At 37.1% G+C, this 20,055-nt stretch overlaps 1 pseudogene; it reads right to left on the reverse strand.

Moving 5' to 3' along the window:
- Positions 1 to 4,213: 4,213 nt before the first annotated feature.
- LOC110201835 (olfactory receptor 6K3-like) lies at positions 4,214 to 5,619 on the reverse strand (annotated as a pseudogene).
- Positions 5,620 to 20,055: the final 14,436 nt, after the last annotated feature.

Raw genomic sequence — 20,055 nt, forward strand, 5'->3', positions numbered from 1 at the left:
TACTGTTAACAAGTGGTATCATCCATTTAGGCTTTTCAAAAGAGGAAAGGTTCAGACTCCCAAGAAACTTATGCTTTATTGAAACCAAAACAAAAGATAAATAGATCTGTGATAGCCTATGACACAACCAACTGGATCCACATCTGTCTTGATTTGAGACATGCTTACAACACTCATTACATGCAAAGAGAAAAAAGAGACCTCTGTCAATAAGAAATTGTGTAGCATAGTGGAAAGAATGTTGGAATTAGAATCAGAGGACCTGAGTTAAATCCTAGAAGATTTAAACTGCTTAGAGGAATCAGTGTGACTTTGGGTAAGTTATTCTCCCTTTATTGGGCCTCAATTTCCTCATCTGCAAAAAAAAAAAAAGAGAGTTGGACTAGATAATCTCTAAGTTCTCTTCCACCTATAAATCTATGATCCTGTAAGTCTATGGATTGATCATGGGGTCATGATTCTTGAACACAGGGGTGACATTGTTTTGCACTGAGAAGTAAATGAAGCCAACTAGTGTCCCTTACAAATGCACTCTCTGCCACCTAAAGTCAACTAGGTAGCACAGTGAGTAGAGAACTGGACCTAGAGTCAGGAAGAACTAAGGCCAAAATTATCCTCACAGGCTTACTGCTTGTGTGCTCCTGGGCAAATCATCTAATATCTCTATCAGTTTACTCAGCTGTAAAATGGAGGTAATAATAGCACCTATATATTAGGGTTGTGAGGATCAAATGAGACAATACTTATAAAACATTTACCATAGCACCTGGCATATACTAGGTGCTTAAAATATTTGTTTTGTTCCATCCTCTGCACAGATCTCCCAACTGCCTAATCTGAAGTACTTGTTAAATATTTCAATTAGAAATACTTTGGTGGTTATTCCTATATAATCATCAGTCACTCAAGCTGTCTCTGTTAACATACCCTTCTGCCTTCTGGAAGAAGGGGTCAGATCTGTACAGATGATCTCTTTTCACTCTTTGTTTGTTGATAAAGCTGTGACCACTGGGGTTACTTTGAGTTATGTTACATATTTTTTAAAACACAAACTATCCACTTTATTCAACAAGCAAAAAGAAAGAGAGATCAAAAACCAATTCCAAAATCCCCTCCAAAAAATAGAACACATTCTAGAGGTACTGAAACAGTCATTTTTTTTCTGTGAATTCTAGAAGCATAAATCCAAAACCCACATCCAATGTCATTACCATTGTCTGAGCTCTGTCGCAATCTTCAGTTTCTCCCACTGATTGAAGAAAAGGTTCTAAGTTGTCCAAAAGTAGGGATGTCATGGCAGAAGAATCACAGACTTTCAGAATCAGATGGGATTTTAGTGACCATCCAATTAAAAACATACCTGAAAAGGAAGCCTCACTACATCATGTGTGACAAATGATCATACCACTTTTACCAAAAAGACTCCAATGAAGGTGACTCTACTACCTCTTGCAAAAGCTTATTCCATTTAGGACCTTATACATGCTCTAAGAGATGCACCCAATAGGTCACTTCCTTAGAGGATAGTCCATTTGTGTTCAGATATTTAATCTCTACATACTCTGAGTTGAGGATATTAATTACAATCTTACCCACTTATAAAATGGAGAGGTACCAGAGGGACAGTCCAGAGATCCTCAAATCAAGGAAGAAGGTATTTGACTATCAGAGGGACAGTCCAGAGATCCTCAAATCAAGGAAGAAGGTATTTGACTATCTCGTGGGTTAGGTTAAGCTCTATTATTACTCAGGTGTCATGCTATATCATTCCATTCATTGAAGACCATTCTTCTCGTATCTTCCTTTTTAGGCCTTTGGGGGGGACACATCCATTCCTATGTATCATGGGAGACTGCATGCAACATCTTGTCCCTCTCTTGACACCATACCGACTCTTAGTAACAAAAAGCTGCGGTAGCTGGTTACTAATTCTGCTCCCAATGTGAAAAGCAGTGGAGCTTACTGGCCAACTCTGGGGGTTGAGGTGGAGAACAATCCATTATGCAGATTCCAAATGCCCGGGGTAATCATTAAATGGTGTTTTATAGGAGGGAGGTAATGAATCTACAATGCTTCAAGTCATTGCGATGTGGAAAGGCAAAGTAAAGAAGGACCTGGCTGTTTCATCCCTATAGATTCCAGTCCTCTAGTGGCAGCTTTGCCAACACATTACCCCTATATGTTTAGTCCTTTCCAGTTAGTATGATGTCTATCCATTCTTTCGTTTCTTTAGTCTAAGAAAGTTTAAAGAGGCTTATCAAAAAGTTAGATAAAGAGTGAAAAATTTTCTAGTCATAGTATTTCTTGAAGATTATTCATTAATGCAAGAGTTGGGAACTGTATTAATGGCAAAGTATACACATCAATGAAATAATATCACTACTCAAGATAGAAAAAAAATGTTGCTAAAACCAAGTTATAGGGACAGCTAGGTGGCACAGTGGATAGAGCACCAGCCCTGAAGTCAGGAGGATCTGAGTTCAAATCCTACCTCAGGCCAAACACTTGACACTTACTATCTGTGTGACCCTAGGCAAGTAACTTAACCGCAATTGCCTAAAAATTTTAAAAAAAATTTAAAAAATAAAAAAACAAGCTATAGCAGAAGTTAATTTTAGGGGGATGTTTAAGTGGAATATAATTAAGTTTTAAATGCAGATGTAAGCCTATAGGTATTCCTGAAGGAATGGGGAAAATGTATATTTATGTGTCTCAGTGTATGCATGTGTGTATGTCTGCTCATATAGTTGTTTAGGAAAGAGAGATTAAAAGGAGAATAAGCCATTATTCTCCCTCATTAAAAAGACAAGAAGCCAGGAGAGACAGATTAAGGATAGAAGTTTCTTGAATGGGTTGGAATAGGAAAAAAACGTTTCCAAAAGCAAGATCAGGGAAATTTGCTCTGAGACATTTCAACCTGGTTTAAGGAATCCCTGTTTAGGTGTACAATGTGCCAAATATAGGGCTCAATTAGTAGCTTCAAATTGTATCCTGGAGGAAGCAGTAAGAAAAGATATATGACCTTGTCACTGTGATATTAAGCCAACACATATACCATATTAAAAAGTCACCAACTTTTAAGGATAATGGTCCTAGGTCATTGTGCCAATAAAAACACCAACAAACACCAATGAGAAATAGATCATTAGAATCCATTAGTCCCAAATCTCCAACCAAAATTTCCCTTCACATCCTAAATTGAGATGCCAGAGCATTAACATGGCAATCTTATGCTTAGGGCCATCTAAAAACACTGCGATGCTACATATAGAAGAAACTATGTGGCAAAGAGTAAGCAAGCATGAGAAATCTGTGTTTAGGAATATAATCTCGCAATACTCCTGAGTATAATTTCATCACCTCTACAAAGAAGGCAAGACAGAATCTAGGAATGGTCAACTACTTTGCAGAATTTCTGCACTTATGTTGAACATCTTCTATTTGATTGAGAAAGAAGAGCGAATAGATTATTGAGGCAACATGGAATAAATTACAATAAAGTAAAAGCAGAGCCACAATGAGTCATTTTGGTGACTGAGGCAAGCAGCCCTAAACCTGTCCTCAAACCAAAAATGTAATTCATGCTGTGAAAATAATGCAAAGGTAAATAAAATTAATTGAGTTGAGGAGGAGGAAAAACTAGGAGATAATGTGCTGGTGGTAGGAAAGAAAGACTCTGGAATATCCTGTGAAGTCTCTAGGAAATAATAAAGTCACTTATGGCCAGCGTGTCTCCTCAAAGGTGAAAAAAAAATAGAGGAGGACTGGGGAAAATCTCACCTGCTATCTAACCAACAGAGTAACAAAGGAGACTATTTGGTAGCTTCAGACTTTAATAAGTTATTTTTGCTAACTTGGTACAAATTTTGGCTATTTTTATGGTGCTCAAGCAATGAAGGCACAGTCAGAATTAAAAATGTAACAAAGTATTCAATAATTAAAAATTTATGCCTTCTAAATTTCAGTCTCTGGAGAAAATGTGTGATTAATCCTGACTTAGTTCTGGTGACAAGGAAGGGTAAAATAAATATTGTGATAGGATTCCTTAATATGACGTATCTCGTACAGTCTCTTTTTAACCCATTTTCCATCGTTGATTGGAGGACAGGTTTAGGCCATGGTGAAGATCAAGAGAGCAAATGTACATAAGGCTAAGCTCTCTATAAATCATAAAATACCATGGATATTTCAGTTTTTAAAATTTCTACTGTTGTCACTTTAAAGAAAATAGTTCCTTAATGGTCTCCTTCATGTTCTTGTTCCTCAAATTATAGGTAATAGGGTTGAAAACAAAGCCAGGGAAGGAAAACATTACTACAATGGTTGTATCCCAGAATGGAGGGTAAGTAGCTGAAAAACACAGATACATGAGTTGTTGTTCTTGTTTATCCTTTGTTCTCAAGGAGGACCAATGACATCAGGAGGGTGATGCCTTGACTTGCAAGTGAATTGGATTGAAGTGATGCAGAGCTGTGCAAAGTCATCAGTAGACAAGAATTCAACTGAACTCTCCCAGTATTTCTCTCCCAACAACCTTAAACTAATGCCTGAAGCCTAATTCTGGAGTGGCAGAGCCAATAAAAGTTCAGGGTGAGAGATTTTTTCCAGGCCAAGACAACTTAGGAGGTCAGGAGAGGAGGTCTGTGACACAGGAGATGAAGGCCAGCACAGAGTGTATGCACTATCAGCACAGACAGCAGGCCATGGAGAGAGCTACAGCAGTGGAAGCAGCAGTTTTGGGAGATCTCCATTCAGGGATGGTAAAGGGGTCGGAATCAATGATGTCCAGAGGCAAGACAGGTCAGGATGACTGGTGATGGCCTGGCAGATTCATGAGTGCTGTACTGCCAAAGAACAACAGAAAGACAGAAAGGTGGCTGGCATAGTGGAGAAAGACTTTTGGTGACCCACTATTGAGGGTATTTTTAGGATCACAATGAGAATCCAAATGTAAGAGAAGGAAATTATTGGGCCAGTAGGGAGGGTGGCAATAACATGGATTATACCTTGCACCAGGACCATAGAGGTATCTTTGCAAGCCAAGTTCAATACAGGGACAAAGTCACAGAATATCTGATGGATCTAATTGGAGACACAGAAGGATAGGGTGGAGATACATGCAATCTCAGGAAGTAACATAAGGAAGTCAAAGACACAGAAACCAATTTTCAACTGGGCATAGGGCCAGGGGGTCATTATGGTTGGGTATATAAGGAGATTACAGATAACGATGTACCTATTGACCATAGTCATAAGCAAGATGCCCTCAGTGGTTTCAAGTGAATGGAAGAAATACATAGGTAGAAGGCAATCAGTGAAGGAGATGGTCTTCTGGTCACTGACCAGGTTTGAAAGCATCTTGGGGATGGTGGCTATGATATACCAAATCTCCGGGAAGGAGAAGATGCTGATAAAATTGTACATGGGGATATGGGGTCAGGCATCAAGCCTTATAGCAATGAAAATCATGAGATTCCCAATGACAATAAATGGGTAGATAAGGAGCAGTGTATTGAAGAGCCAGAGGCCCTCTTCCTGGAAGTAAGGGGACACAGAGAAGATAAAGTCTGTTACCATTGACTTGTTCTTATTCTCCATATCATGGGCCGATTCACCTGTGAATGGAAGAAAGAACAAACACTGACCCCCCAGAGTCATAAGGCCAGATCTTTTAGTCTATTCTAAGATGGAAATCAATATTATTCTTCCTCTTCCCCTCTCCACATCAATTCACTTAAATTCACATGGTTTAGATTTGGGAGGGAATGAAGAGTTCATCTAGCATCCCTTATTTTTTTACCTTTAATAATGTTTTTCCCATATCTAAGTTCTTCACTAAAGACCTTCATTATTTTTCTCTGCAAGCCCTTTCTTCTTTCTAACATATTACTGCCAAGGGCACCACCACCCTCCCAGTCACCTTATCCAATCTGTTGTCTGTGCCTGCAAATCTCTAGTATATTCCCACATCTCTCCTTTGACTTTACCACCACTCTATGAAGGCTCTTATCATCTCAAACTTGGCTGACTGCAGTAACCTGTTAGTTGATCTCCCTGCTTCAAGATTCTCCCCTCCACTCCATTATCCACTCCACTGTCAAATTGATCTTCCTAAATTACACATCTGACCATGTAATCTACTTGCTTAATAAACTCCAGTGCTTCCCTGTCACCTCAAGGATCAAATACTAAATCTTCTATTTGGTCCATCACAACCTGTTCCCTTCCTACCTTTGCAATGTTCCTTAAATGTGTTCCTTACTCCCTTCCATATGTCCTACCAGTGACACTGGTTTCCTGCCTCTTGGATGAATTGTCACTGACTGTCTCCTGTGCTTGAGAGACTTTACCTTCTTATCTCTTCCTTCAAATCTCAGCTAAAAATCTCACTTTCTTCACTTTCCTACCTTTATTCTGTTTACTATCTTCAAAATAACTTGCATATATCTTATTTGTACATAGTTGTTTCCATGTTCTTCCCCTCTTTAGAAAGTGACTCCTTGAGACTGGGAATAGTTTTTGCCTTTATATCCCCAACTCTTGTTGGTTGGTTAAGTTACTTCATCTTTCTAAGACTTAGTTTCCTCAACTGTAAGAAGAAGCAGTGTAATATAGTGGGAAGAGCATAGGACTTAGATTTAGGAAGGCCTACAGTTAAATCCATGCTTTACTACATGCTCTGCTACTTACTACCTGTGTGACTTTTGGCCAGTCATTTAATCTCTTTAAACTTCCATTTTTCTCATCAGTAATATTGAGACAATGTTCTACCTATCTAAATAATGTTCTACCTATCTAAGATAATACTACTTCTTGAACAGGGATCTTTTACTTGGTTTCAGGGGGTTCATGAAATTGGATAGAGAAAAAGGTCCATCTTTATTTCAATATAATTGGTTTCCTTTGTAATCTTATGCATTTTAAGAGAGCCAAGATGGCAGAGTAGACAAGAATTCAGCTGAACTCTCCCAATATTTCTCTCCCAATGACTTCAAAGTAATGCCTGAAGTCTAATTCTGGAATGTCAGAGCCAATAAAAGTTCAGAGTGAGAGGTTTTCCAGCCCAAGACAACTTAGGAGGTCAGGAGAGGAGGTCTGTGACACAGGAGATGAAGGCCGGCACAGAGCATATGCACTACCAGCACTGACAGCAGGCCGTGGAGAGAACTACAACAGTGGAAGCAGCAGCTTTGGGAGATTTTAATTCAGGGATGATAAAGGGTTGGAAAACTGGTTAGAAAGAGACTACAGAGGACCATTTGCTAACACGAGGTGAAGGTCCCTACTGCATTGCCCATACACAGTTCTGGGTCCCGGTGCCAGGGTGAAGAGTACTGGCAGCTGTGGCTCTAGAAGAGCAGGGACTTTGGTCACAGTTCCAGGGTTGAGAACAATGCTTGTGGTCACTCACAAAGAGCAGGAGCCATGGCTCAGTTCCAATGCAGAAGGGAGAAGTAACACTTTTTTCTTGCTTTGTTTTTGCGATGTGGCTAATATAGAAATATGTTTTACATGATTTCAAATGTATAGTTGATATCACATTTCTTGTCTTTTCAAAGAGTGGGGGAGGGGCAAGTGAGAGAACTCAGAACTCAAAAATAATTTAAATGAATGTTAAAATAAATAATAAGTATATTTTAAACATATTTAAATAATAGACATTTTAGTTTATGCATTTAAAATATTATTCTGAGCAGAGGGTCTTGACTTGCAGACGCATCTGTGGCACAAAAAAAGTTTAAGAGCCGCTCTTGTACAAATTATCTAGAAGGGTTATATTGCTAAGCACCTGCAGCTACCTTCCAGTATTGCTGTGAGGATCAAACAAGATAATATTTGTAAAGGATTTCCCAGACTTTAAAGTACTACATAGATGCTTACTATTATTGTTGTTGTTGTTGTTAAGCAGAACTGGTAGCTCTGTTACACACTCCTTTATCCAAGTAGAACTTAATATTAGTCCTGAAGATGACTGAAAGGGCTTTCTTTCACCTAACTAGATATTTTTCTAGGTCCTGATAGCCTTATTATTGGATATGGTTCCCAACTGCATGGCCACCAAAAGCCAGAACCTTAGGACATTGTCCCCAATTATACCCAATTATGCAATATCATCTGTGTCTTCCCAAACCTTTCTGTACCTGAGTCTGAGAGAAAACTTCTTCATTTGGAAAACTTGATTCCTTGATATAGTAGCCTTTTCTGATCCCGAGCTTCATTTTAAGAAGAGAGCCTTCCCCTACTCCTACTCACATTCACCTCTGCCAAGTACCATAAGCATTTCCTTTTCTGCTCCCTTCTTGAATCTCCAATGATTTTATAGCATGTAGACAGTGGAAAGGTATGGCCATTTATCTGATAATAGCCAGATTTGGAAGATGGTCTCGTCTCTGCTGGCTACATTCCAAAGGAAAACAATCTTCTCCTAGGGAGTTATTTGGATGTTCATTTGCTCAAAGTTGGATTTTCTTCTTATTAGTTCACTAGATCCCAGTGAAGGCAAGGATGTGAACAAGGGTAAATATTCAATATAAACACTTTATGGTTTTTGCTTCTCCTCCCCTAGAGCCCATTTCATTTGTCCATTAAGACTGAGCTCAAAAGTGGTTAATTTCCTATGTGATGCCCTCTCAAATCACCCTTAGTTGATAATGGTCTTCTCACCTCTGGACCTCACAATACACTTTGTGACTCTTTTGAGCACCCATTACATCTGATTTTGTATTAACATTGTGTACTTTCTTCATTTCTATTGATTATCTCTCCAGGAAGCCAGGGACCTGGCCCAATTTATTTGTATATATTTATATGTGTATTCTCCCTTAGGGAAGGGAAGAGGAAGAGAATTAGCATTTGCGTATTGCCCGCTATATGTCAGGCACTTTTTGCAAATATCTCATTTTATCCTCACATCAACCTTACAGGATAAATATTATTGCATCTATTTTATAGTTGAGAAAACTGAAGCAAATAGAGGTTCAGTAACCTGCCCAGGGTCATACAGCTAGTACCTGAGGCTGATTTTGCGCTGAGGTCTTCCTGATTCCTGGCCCAGCCATCTAGCTTCCCCTAGTGCCAAGCTCTGCGTTTTGCACAGTATAAATGCTAATAATAATGCCAATAGAAAATTTTTACATGGTGCTTAATATATTCCAGATATTGTGCTAAGTATTTTACAACTCTTATCTCATTTTATCCTCACCACAACCCTATGAAGGTGCTATTATTATCCCCATTTTATAGATGAGAATCTGAGGCAAACAGATTAAATGACTTGCCCAGGGTCACATAGCTAGTAACCATCTAGGCCTAATTTGAATTTATGTCATCTTGACTCCAGACCCAGTGCTCTTTCTACTGCACCATCTAAATGCCTTTAGTGCCATGCTTTCTGTGCTTTACACATGGCAAATGCTTAATAAATGTTTAATTTGATATGATTTTCTGATAATGCAAGAAATTAATATTAAATATACTCCTTTTTGGAGCACTGATCACTAGAGATCAAGAGAGGAGGGGACACATCAGTATAAGGGCTGGAATACCAAAGAAAGAGACCCCTATAATGCTACCCTTAGAACCCTGAAGTGGAGATGTAGATAGTCTAGCCTGAGAACCCAACCTGCTAGTGTTCATGAATAGCAGGTAAAAGTTTATCAATGATCTCTTAAAAGCTGAATTCAATAGCTGTATCTCATATAATATAAGGTCAAAATGAATATGCAAAACATGACAAAGAAGGAAAATGGCAAATGTTGGAAGGGATGTGAGAAAATTGGGGCACTAATGCACTGTTGGTGGAGTTGTGAACTGGTCCAACTATTTTGAAAGACAATTTGGAACTGTGCCAAAAAGGTTACAAAACTGTGTGTACCCTTTGAGCCATCAATATTACTAATAGGTTTGTATCCCAAAGAGATTTTATTTTATTCTTGCTTGTATTTATTTATTTATTTATTTTTAGTGAGACAATTGGGGTTAAGTGACTTTCCCAGAGTAACACAGCTAGGAAGTATAATGTGTCTGAGGCTGGATTTGAACTCAGGTCCTCCTGACTCCAGGGCTGGTACTCTATGCATTACACCATCTCCCCTCCCCAAGAGATTTAAAAAAAAAAGGTAAAAGGAACTATTTGTACAAAAACCTTTAGAGCAGTTCTTTTTGTGTTGGTAAAAAATTGGAAATTGAAGGGTTGCCCATCAATTGAGGAATGGCTGAACAAGGTGTGGTATATAATAGTGATGGAATACTATTGTGCTGTAAGAAATGATAAGCAGGATGACTTTAGAAAAACCTGTGAAGTCTTCTGTAAAATGATGCAAAATGAGGTGAGCAGGACCAGTACAACTCTGTACAGAATAATGGCAATATTGTAATGATGATCAACAGTGGAAGACTTAGCTAATTTGATTAAGACAATGATCCAAGAGAATTTGAAAGGACTCATAATGAAAAATCCTATATACCTCCAGAGAGAGAACTCATGAACTCTTATTACAAATTGGAATTTTTTTAACTTTGCTTTTCTTATTCTGTGTGTTCTCTTTTGCAACACAGCTAATACGGAAATATGTTTTGCATGAATTTGCATATGTAATCAATATCAAATTGCTTGCCTGATCAAGGGATTGGAGAGGAGTGGGAGGAAAAAAATTTAGCTTAATTTTTTAAATGAATGCTAAAAGTTTAAAATGTGATTGGGAAATATTTACTGAAATAAAATATATTTAAAAATCAAATAAGAAGAGTAGAAAAAATTAGGAAAAGGAATAAGAGCAATGCAATAAAATTATGAAAATAGAATTAACAGCTTGCAAACGGGGTGCAAAAATATTGAGAAAATAATACTTTAAAAATCAGAATGAACCAAATGGTAAAAAAGCGGTTACAAAAATTAACTGAAGTAAATTACTCCTTAAAAATCAGAGTCGATCAAGTGGAAGCCAATGACTCCACAAGACACTGGGAAACAATATAATAAAGCCAAAAGAATAAAAAAAAATAGAAGAAAATGTGAAATCTCTCCTAGGAAGAACAATGGATCTGGAAAATAGATTAAGGAGATTACCTGAAAGCCATGATTTTAAAGAGAGCCTCAAAATCTTATTTCAAGAAATTATAAAGGAAAACTGCCTACAGGAAAAATTAGATCATAGAGCCACAATCAGGATCACACAAAATTTAGTAGTTATCACTATTAAGGAGTGGTGGCCTTAAAATATGATATTACAGAAGGCAAGGGAGATAAGATTACAATCAAGAATATACCACCCAGAAAAAAAAATGAGTATAATCCTATTTGGCAAAAATGGATATTTAATGAAATCAAGAAATTTCAAGCATTCCTGTTAGAAAGACCACAGCAGAATAGAAAATAATGGCATTCAAACACAAGACTCAAGAGAAGAATAAACAGTTAAACATGAGTGAGAAGTTATAAGGATCTTAATAAGGTTAAACTATTTACATTCTTGTACAGAAAGCTAATATATGTAACACCTAAGAACTTTGCCATCATTAGGGCAGTTAGAAGGAATCTACTTAGAGGGTACAGGTGAGAGTTTATTAGGTTGGGATGATCTCAAAAGAAAAATGTAAGTGTAAGAAAATGGCATGTGCTGAGAGAAGGGAAATGGGAGATAAGAATGGAGGAAATTATCTCACATAAAAGAGGTGTGCAAGGAAGAGTTTTTACAATGGAAGGGAATATGTAAAAGTGTAGGTAATGCTCTCATCTGAATTAGTTCAAAAAGTGAAAAATACACACACATGTATATGTATGCATGTATGTATTTGTGTATAAACAGACAGTTTTCCTTTACTGTAAGTGGGCCATTCTGCAGATCTCCTCCTCCCCTCCCAGAATTCCATGTGGCCTTTCCCCCTCCATGGCTCTACTCTCTGCAACCCAAGAGGCTTCAGTACCTGTCTTCCCCACCCCTCACCAAAGAGGTGAGTATCTGGGACCTTCCCAAAGCTAGGGAAACTTTAGTAACTGGAGAAGGACACTTGGCTCAGAGAGGCATTGGTGCTGCCTGCATCCATAGCAGCTGTCCCTGCCACTGCCTTCCAGGGTTCCTGCTGCCCTCTGGCAAGTGAGTCAAATTTTGTAATGCCAATTTATGGAAAATGAGAACTGTCTATATCTATCTATATCTATATCTATATCTATATCTATATCTATATCTATATCTATATCTATATCTGTATCTGTATCTGTATCTGTATCTGTATCTGTATCTGTATCTGTATCTATATCTATATCTATATATGTACACGTACCTATACACACATACACACACAGAGTTGAGCATAGAAATTCATCTTACACAATAGGGAAGTAATAGTGGAAGGGACTAAAAGAAAGGGAGGGAGGTGGTGATAAAAGGAAGACTAGATAAAGGAAGACAGTGGTCGGAGGCAAAACAGACTTTTATGGAAGGGACAAGGTAAAAAAAGAAGGATGAATAGAAGAGGATAGGATTGAGATAAATACACAGTTAGCTATCAAAACCACAAATGGAAATGGCATGAACTCACCTATAAAATGGAAGAGGATAGCAGAATGGAATAGAAACCAGAACTCAACAATATGTTTTTGACAAGAGATATACTTGAGATAGGAAGAAACATAAAGTTAAAATAAAAGACTGAAGCCTAATTGATTATACTTCAGCTGAGGTAAAAAAGGTAGGAGTAACTAACAATTATTATCTCAGCCAAAGCAAAACAAAAATACATCTAATTGAAAGAGATAATCAGTGAGATTGCACTTTTTTAAAAAGGTACCATAGACAGTGAAGTAATATCAATACTAAAGATAAATGCACCAAATGTAATAGCATCCAAATTCTTGAGGGAATAATTAAATGAGTTATATGGAAATGGGTAATAAAACTAAACTAGTAGAGACCCTAATTTATCCCTCTCAGACCTAGATAAATCAAATGATAATATAAATCAGAGTGGAGTTATGGAGATAAATAGAATTTAAGTTAAATATGATAACCCTGTAGAGAATATTCAGTGGGAATAGAAAGGAGTATCCTTTTTCTCAGCTGTATATAGTACCTTCATAAAAACTGACCATATATTAAGGTAATAAACCTCACCAACAAATGAAGAAAAGTACAAATATTAAATGCACCGTTTTCAGACCATAATGAAATAAAAATTCCATTCAATTAATGGCCTTGGAAGCATAAATTTAAAAAAATTGTTTGAAACTAAGTGATCCAATCCTAAAGAATGAGAGAGTCAAAGAAAAAATCTTAGAAACATCAATTGTTTCATTAAATAAAATGACAATATACTAAAATTTGTGGGGTGTAGCCGTAAGGAGTAATTAGGGGGAAATGTGTTGTTGTTATTGTTATTCAGCCATTTTTCAGTCATGTTCGACTCTTTGAGACCTCATTTGGGGTTTCCTTGGGGAAAGAAAATAAACACAACTGGAGTAGTTTGTCATTTACTTCTCCAGCTTATTTTACAGATGAGGAAACTGAGGCAAATAGGGTTAAGTGACTTGCCTGGGATCACACAGCTAGTAAGTATCTGAGGCCAGATTTGAATTCAAGAAAATGAGTCTTTTTTTTTCTTTTTTTTTTGGTGAGGCAATCAGGGTTAAGTGACTTGCCCAGGGTCACATAGCTATTAAGTGTCAAGTGTCTGAGGCCAGATTTGAATACAGGTCCTCCTGACTCCAAGGCTAGAGCTCTATTCATTGTACCACCTAGCTGCCCCAGAAATAAGTCTTTCTGACTCAAGGCCCAACACTCTATTTACTGTACCACCTTAACTAAATTCTTACACCAATGAAAGGGAGAAAAAGCAGATCAAGGAATTGGGCATAAAACTAAAATAAACTAGAAAAAGAACAAATTTTAAACCTCAATTAAATGCCAAAATAAAAATCCTGAAAATCAAAGAAGAGATTAATAAAATTGAAAGTAAAAAAAAAATCACTGAATAAATAAAACTAGAAGTTGGTTTTATGGGGCAGGCAATAAAATAGATACAAAGTTGGCTAATTAATTTTTTTTTGAAGAAAGAAATAAAACAAATTACCAGTATCAAAAATTAAAAGAGTGAATGCACAAGCAATGAAAATGAAGTTATAACAATTAACAGAAAAAAGACATAGAATTCTTAAGTAACCCTATCTTCGAAGAAGAAATTGAGCAAGCCATAAATGACCTCCCTAACAAAACCAATCCAGGACCAAAGGGATTTACACGCAAATTCTGCCAAACATTTAAAGAATAATTAAAGAAATATTTCTACCAAGTTCCATCCATGACACAAATATGGCTTTGATACCTAAACCAAGAAGAGAAAAAAAAAAACAAAGAAAGAAAATTATAGACTAATTTCTTTAATGAACATTGATGACCTTGTTTCATTTGAGGTTTGAATGATCCTTGAGATTCATATGTAGGGTGAGAAAAAAGATGAGCAATTGTGGAATAAATGGAGAAAGTATACTCAGAAAGTAGAGATGAGAAATACTTATTCTTCTCCTGAGGGCCTGTTCTGTATGTTTAATAACCCACTGGACATCACTACATATATGTTGAATTTGAGGATATTATACATTTGGGGCAAAGGGCGTCAAGATGGCTATTCGAATGAGGAGAGTGATCAGCCTCTCTTGTTCACTTTCCCCACCATTTGCTAGCAAATGTTTTCAAAATTGATGGTTTTGTAATGAGTCAGTATATATGCAGGAAAGACAAGGGACAGCATATACACAACACTTACATATGTTAAGCAAGACTTCTGGGAAAGATATGGGTTCGATTCAGCTGTCTGTCAATCTAATATATAGGGACATATTAGCTGAGAATGCAGAGTTAGAATACATTTCTCCAAGCCTGCAAAGTCTATGGCTTCAGATCTTTTCCTTGATCCACATCTATAAATTTTAGTATCTGATACACAAGTTGGTGAAGAAAGTAGCTGTCCAAAGATGGAAGCTCCTGGGACTCTCATACTTAAAAGAAAAGCTTCATTTTGTTATATAGTCTCTGATGTTCTTAACAGAAAGGGCTACACCATATGGGACTCAAGTTGCCAGAGGAAAAGCATAAATTTATTTTATTGTGATGCATGGATTTCTTAGATCTTATATCTTTAAAGAGATTTTGATATTATCCTCCTGACCTAATGCAGCAGGGAGAAGCTGCCAAATAGTAGCTTATCTATGATCTCATGATTCTCGTGGGTCCTCATTTTTGTTTGTATAATATACAACCACATTAGCTTGGCCTTCAAGGTCTTTAACAATCCATCTTCAATTGACCTTTCTAGTATTTCCTTAATGAACTCAATGTTCTAGACAAATTGGATGAGCTGTTTCCTGATTGTGTCCTATGATCTCTGAACTCTGCATTCACACAGGGTTTTATTCATGCCTACAAGACACTTCTTCCTTATTTTACTTATTGGAATCCTCATGTTTCAAGGCCCACTTCACATGGTATACCCCATGGAAATCTGTTTCACACAAATGAAAGTGATTTTTTCATTCTCAAATTTTCTCAAAGTACATCATCCAGACCTCTCACTTATAAACATCATGCCAGTTGTGTGTACATGTCATGCATATGCTCTCAGAGGGTAAACTCATTGACAGAAAGCAGTGTTACCTTGTGTCTTTTTATTTCCTGGGCCTACCAAAGTCCCAGATGCGTAGTATGTGTATAATTAATGTTTATTGATTTGAGCTGAATTAGGCTGAAGCAGGATAGTGAAGAATCATAGAAGCCAAGAGAAATGTGAATTTTTTAAAGGCAATGGTCAAGATAGGGGCATTTATAATGAGCATATCTTTTCGAAAAACAGGTATAAGAACAATAACTTACTAAATGGATGTAATCTAAGACCTTCAATTATTTATTTCCTGTTACAATACCAGATACAAAATATAACTCAGTGTATTGTTAAATCTAGGTGATGATCCCTTCATAATTTCATGGGACACTGTTGACCCATAATTTGTCCTTTTGCAATGGTCTGTGGCGATAAATAACAATTGAATTAAATGATCTGGTTCCTTCTTGCTAAAGAGTAATATTTTGAATTATTATTATTATTCTGTACCTCAGCCTGAGAATGACTCATATATTAATCTTTTGTTTTTCTTGATCACTCCTCCCTGATTGATGAAATGATGCCAAATCATGAATGGGGAAGAATATAAGAAGACAGCTGAGTTGGGTATGTTATACTGGAGATTCCTTTGGGGACATAGGTGGGATTAATTTTGGCTTCCGAGGTCCTCTTCTAACTAAAAAAATGTAATTTTGTAGTTCTCTGAACAGGTGAAAATTCAGGAGATGGGAACAGATAAAAATATCAAGAAAAGCACAGAGGGATAAAGACAAGCTAAATAGAAATTAATCCCAGAGCATATGGTGAATTATGTGTTCTGTGTGAACAATGTCTCTAAGTACAAGGCTTTGCCCTGGTTCCTGTGGAAACCCCCCAAAGCGATGTGTATGCCTCTAACATAGTTTGAAAGCCACAAAGAATCCATTGGATTGGATGTACATTGTCACTTACTTGTTAATTATCCCATTGTCATAAAGGTCCTAGGTTAAAGTCTCTAAAAGAGAGTGTTGATTTTCATAGCCCCTAGAAGAGGGTTGTCCTCCCTGGGTCATGGACTTTTGGCAATTGAAGCGTCCCACGGATCATGATTTATAGACAAAGGCATAAGGACAAAACAGTCTTTGGATGAAGAAATGGCTCTGATTCATGAAGCTGAGGTAGGGAACAGATTGGCAAATCTCTCCTCTGCTTGGCTTTGTAAGTACTATAATTTATAACAGCTGGCTTCTGAACAAATGGAAATGATGGCTCAGGGCAGGTTTTACTAAATGTACTAAGCATACAGATTTCCAAGTAATACTGTAGATATCTGTTTCCTTGGTGATGTAGGGGCTCCCTGGGCTCTAGGATATAGACATCTATGGAGGGAGAAAAGAAAAGCAGCTTCTAAAGGCTGCCTCTTTCCACTTACTTGATGTCCTTAATCCTTATGAAGTTGAGTTGACAATTGAAATACTCTGGATGGTTAGTCATTAGAAGAAAAAAAGGTTCAGATACCTAATAAAAGGGATTTTCTTTAAATTGTTATTCAGTACAAGCACTGCTCTAAGATTAATTTCTATTTAGCTGGCCTCTTGCCTCTCCACTTTTCTTGAAGTTTCTGTCCTGAATTTTTACCAGTTCAAATGACTACAAAATCAATGGGTTTTATTTTTTGGATTTTCTTTTCAAGTTAGAAGGGACCTCAGAAATCACTTAGTCCAACCCATGCTCCCAAAAGGAATCCCCACTATAAAATACACAACAAAAACTCATCCAGCCTCTGCTTGAAGGCCTTTTATGAGGAGGAACTTACCACCTGCAAAGGCAGCCCATTTCACATTAGATATGTCTAATTGATTGGATATGTTCCCTGATATCTAGCATAAAATCCATCCTCCCCATTTTCCCCACCTTCTACCCATTATTTCTGTCTTTGTTTTCTGGGGCATGTATAAAAAGTCTAATCCTTCTTCCACATGACAGCACCTTATATAGTTGAGGGACTAGCATGCTTTCTGATATGTTCTCTTCTCCAAGCTAAACATTTCCAGTTCCTTCAACAGATACTCAAACAACATGGACTTAACATCACTTAATATCCCAGTTTCCCTCTTTTAGATGCTTTTCATTGCTAGCAGTGTTCTTAAACTGCAGTGCCTAGAAGTGAACACAGTACTCCAGGTGTGTTCTGACAAGAACAGAGTACAAAAGGACAATCACATCTAGTAATAAGTAACCTCTTTGGGTTGCTTTATTGGGTTGCTCTGTGTCTCTCTTAATGCAGCCCAAGATTATATTAGCTTTTTTATATCACACTGCTGACTAATTGAGCTTACAATTCACTAAAACCCCCACATCTTTTCCCAGACAAAATACTATCGAGTTATGTCCTTCTCATCCTGTATTTGTAGAAATGAATCCATGTAAGACTTTGCATTTCTTCTTAGTGAATTTCATATATTATAGTCAGGCTGATGCTCTGGTCTGTCAAAAGATTTTGGATCCTGACTCTGTCTTTCAGTGTGTTAAGTATTCTTCCCAGTTTTTCCTTTCCTGCCAGTTTAAAGACATCCCATCTACACTTCTTCTTTGAAAAAAAAAGTTATACAGCTCAGTGTCAACCCCAGAACCTTGAGGCATTGACTTCCCACCATGCTGACCTCAAACAATTACTGAATACTCTGAATTTGTCCATTCACCAGTCTAAACCATCTAATTTTTATATTACCTAGTCCACATCTCTCCATCTTTTCCAAAAGTATTATAAGAAATATTTTATCAAATGCTTCACTAAAATCTAGGTAAACTGTATCTATGGAATTCCCTTGATTTCTAAGTTTACTAACTCTGTCAAAAATTATGTAGTGTAACACTCCAATGAAGACATGCTGGTTCATTGTAATCACCATTTCCTTTTCTAGATGTTCACTAATCCTCTTTTTGATGATCCATTCCATAATTTTCCTGTCAATGCAAATTAATTTCATTGGTCTATGGCTTTTTTAAACTCTATTATTCTTCCTTTTAAAAAAGTCATGGACAACATTTGTCTCTCCAGTCCTATGAGAAATGTTGAGTCTCTGTGATTTTTTTTGTATCACTGACAATAGTGTAGCAATTTCACCTGCCAATTCTATTAGTAATGAAGGGTGTGATTCAACTGAAGCAGGTGATTTATCAAGGGTAACTTGATGATAGGTGCTCTCATTATCTCCTTACTTATCTTGGGTGCCAATTCCCCATTAGCCATTTTTGCTTTGCAATTATTTCCAGTGTAAAAGCTAGTCTCCTCACAGGAGAATACAGAGCAAAATATAATTGAACAGCTGTATCTTTTCTCTTTTATCAAATGCCATTGTCTCATTATGCCCCCACCCCTATCTCTTCTGATTAACCCCTTTTCCCTTGATGTATCTAGAGAAAACCTTTTTTTTTTTTGCTATCCTAATATTCGTCATTCAGCCTGCATTCTGATGGTGTTTTTACATGATTGTAACATGCTCTTATTATACTCATCCTCTGTTACTTGTCTTTGCTCTTATCTTTGGCACTTTTGAAAATATAAGTAGGTTTTTTTTAATACACATTAGCTGCTTAAAACAATTCCTTTTTATGTTTTCCTCCTTATTAGTATTGCTATACACACACACACACACACACACACACACACACACACACACATCTCCCAGAATTTCATTATTGAGAGTTTTCTATCCCTTCTGGACTGATGGAATTTTACTCTATGGGATGGTGCCTATTCTTCCAAACCTGTTAAGGTTTGATTTCCCAAAATATTGGTCACATTAAGAATATGTCTTCCTATGCTCTTCTCTACAACAAACACTAAGAGGGAATGATCACTTCTTTCCCTAGGTCCACATAAATTTTATGGAAACCTTATCTCTATTATTGAGAATAGGCAGGGAGACACACAGAGCAGAAAAGAAGCATTTATTAAGAGCTGACTATATGCCAAGCACTTTGCTAAGCACTGAGGATAAAAATACAGGTGAAAAGAAAGACAGTTTCTGTCCTCAAGGAGCTCATAATCTATAGGAATGAGAAGCATAACCATGAGAGAAATGAAGCATAGTTGGCTTATTCTGAAAAAAGAAGGTCCCTGAAGGAACTCATTAATGGGAGGTGAATGGCCTCAATTCTAAGTAAAGGATGATGTGATATTCATCTCTGAGAGCGGAGTTGTTTGAGAAGATAAGAGGTTTGTAACTACAACCATGTTGTAGGAGGTAGGGGGTAGACTGTGAAGCTGTAAGTTGTAAACCTTACTGCAGTGAGGGCCCATTTGAAATTAATAGCATCAGTTTGTAGAGGACCCAGTCAACATGGTCACATAACTTCCTCCAGCTCTGGTCAGCAACATGTAAATAGGAGTGGAGGAGACATGGTGAGAATAATCCATTAGTGGTGTTTTTGGCAAGGCATGAGTAGTGACTGGGAAAG

The sequence above is a fragment of the Phascolarctos cinereus genome, unplaced genomic scaffold (assembly GCF_003287225.1).
Source record: "Phascolarctos cinereus isolate Bilbo 61053 unplaced genomic scaffold, phaCin_HiC Scaffold_5;HRSCAF=322, whole genome shotgun sequence".
Taxonomy (NCBI): domain Eukaryota; kingdom Metazoa; phylum Chordata; class Mammalia; order Diprotodontia; family Phascolarctidae; genus Phascolarctos; species Phascolarctos cinereus.